The sequence below is a fragment of the Larimichthys crocea genome, unplaced genomic scaffold (assembly GCF_000972845.2).
Source record: "Larimichthys crocea isolate SSNF unplaced genomic scaffold, L_crocea_2.0 scaffold532, whole genome shotgun sequence".
NCBI lineage: Eukaryota > Metazoa > Chordata > Actinopteri > Sciaenidae > Larimichthys > Larimichthys crocea.
In genome coordinates this window covers 20,478-23,176 of record NW_020856961.1, presented here as the reverse complement: position 1 = coordinate 23,176, position 2,699 = coordinate 20,478, and positions in this window count along the sequence as shown.

The following is a 2,699-nucleotide window of genomic DNA, read 5'->3' as shown; positions in this document are numbered from 1 at the left end:
AGTAGAAGAAAATGAAAATTGGATTTTAACAAAAAAGAACACATGTCTCACTTTGTTTTCAATTGAAATACAGTTCTTTATCAACTTAACTACTAATTATAACATGAACATTTGAACAAACAAAAATGAGTGACTGACTCACTCACGTTGTTAACTGGCGCTGACACAGCAGCATGCGACCACGCAGCCGTTCTCCACATGCCAAATCTGGCTGGACCTGATCTCCGCCATCATCCGGCCCCAGTGCCTCCTCCACAGGCTCCAGAATATCTCATCCTTTAGGCAGAGATTGTGGAGAATGCACAGCAAGCTATGACTTTGACGGCAATGTGGCTTCACCTCTAAGGCCTTGAAAAAAAATTGAGGCCACCTGGCCTTCATGACGCTAAATGCCCTCTCAGCCACGGACGGGCCTTGGCGTGGTGCCTGTTAAATCTGGCCTCAACAGGGTTTCTGACAGGCTCCCTGTAATGGTGATGGGCGAGTGTTCTGAGGTGCAGGGATACCCACCATCTCCAAGATCTGGAAGCCTTCAGGTGGGTATAATTTCTGGCATAAAGGGGCTATTTTTTAAAATCTGGCGTCATGGACAGAGCCAGGGTAGCCAACAAATATGTCCAGAACTGGCACTGGTGGTCACACACTGCTTGGAGTTGGATAGAGTGAAACAACTTTCTGTTAAAATAACATTGGGCATCAGCACTTGGTGGCTTAATGCGGATTGTGGCAGCCGTCAATACTGCCCACACCCTGGCAACGCTGCAGATCCCGCCCAACGTTCGAACTCTGGCCCGATGTTTGGAGCTGATCAGCTGAGGGGAAAAAGATCAGCCTGTTCTTCAGCCTGAGGACTTTTTCGGTGACCCTGTGGTGTGTCATGGACCGTTGATCGCGGGATGGCAAATGCTCTGGACACGACATGGTATGATGTAGTGCTCTGCCATCCAGAAGAGGAAGACCAAAACCTCCAGGTCATGAACCCAGCTGTGGTCTAGTGGAGAGCGAAGGGCTGGATAAGGTGGCAACACAGTTGGTCTTGAACAGGCGGAAGTCTGGGCGCAGGTCACTCTCACCATCAAATAGATGACCAAGATGGGGACGTGACGGTTCAGGCGACAGTACTGAGATGGGTGACCACGCTGTACAAGATAATTAAAACTTAACATGGTGTTCTGAAATGTGGTATAAAGACTGACAACACATCACACTCTGTTTGGTTGTTTATAATTACCATCATTAAAAAATTATATTGATAAAAGTGATGACCAAAGCCTTTCTTGTTTATCAATGATAATTGAATTTTTTTTTGGTTGTAGAAAGATGCAACTATCATTGTAAATGGTAATCAATATTTAACTTAATAGAGGTTGCAGCTTTAACTAGAAAATGTACATAGATCGTTTAATAAGTAAAGCTTAATTCGCCATTTATTAATGATGGTTAGTCAGTGTGTGACTAAAAGCTGTTTGACAGAAGCACTGTGGTAGGCTATGAAAACCCATTGGCTCTATTCTCAGCTCCAGCAGGGAGTCCGCGGGGGGTGTAGTTTGACGGAGGATAGTTTATTAATTAATTAAGAAAATGATATCTACTCTAATTAAAAAGGCGCTAAAGTAGGCTATCACTCACAAATGACGACGTCTGCTAGTCTTAGAAGAGCAGCGCATCTTCTCCTTTCTTCTCTCTCCCTATTCTTCAGTTCTCCTCCTGATCATCAATAATTGAATTATTGATAAAACACAAACAGCCAGACTGACAGTAGACGGCATTTCTATAGCGCTCCGGGAGTTTTCTAGAATAACGGGTGTGTTAGTGTTTTTTTCGGCGGATGGATGAGAGGTGAGAGGTGCGAACAAATTCATGAGTTGTGGGAGCAGTACAACAGTCACGAGGCAGTTTATTTTATTGTTTATTTTATTACCTATTTCAAACAAGGCCATTTAAAGGCTTCTACTTCATTTAAAAAAAAAGTGTAAAACGAACAGCATATAATTAAACATTCCAGTAGATTACACTGTAACTTTCTGTTACCTAAAAAGCCCAAGGAAAACTAAAATTACTTAAATAGAAAATACAAAAACTAAATAAAAACGCACAAGACAGTAATCAAAAGACTCTAATTTAAAAAAATGCAGTCGTAAATGGACAAGTATTATGTGAGACGACATTAAAGTTGTACGTTTTGGTAATTCGGTGACAAGAGAAGTGTCCGAAAGTGTTCCGAACATTTTTTCTGTTGAGCTCACTATTAGTCCACTACATTTTTTCCCTGTGTAGGGAGTAGGGAGTAGGGAATGAGTGAGTGATTTCGGACACAGCCATATGTGCGCCTTACATGCACACTCAATAAGAAGAAGAAGTCCAAGAGATAATAAAGGTGTGCTCTTCAGGACACACTTAATAAGCAAGTGGATAACATTAGTGTGCGCCTTGCCCGCACACTCAATTATGAAATTTTGGGGAAACTATGTGGGCGTGGTGTCCATAAAAAGATTCAAAAAAGAAATCGCTAGGAAGCACCTGGTGGGCTTGTGATTCTTGAAATATCGTGTTGTACTTTCTCAGAGCTGTCTGAAACTTCTTGCGTCATTTCGACATGCGCACATTTCGACACTGCGCCACATGTGCGAGGGGCTGACCATCGCTGCTTGCAGCTTTAATTAAAATGAAATTCCACCATTTTTGTGTTTCGGGCTGTT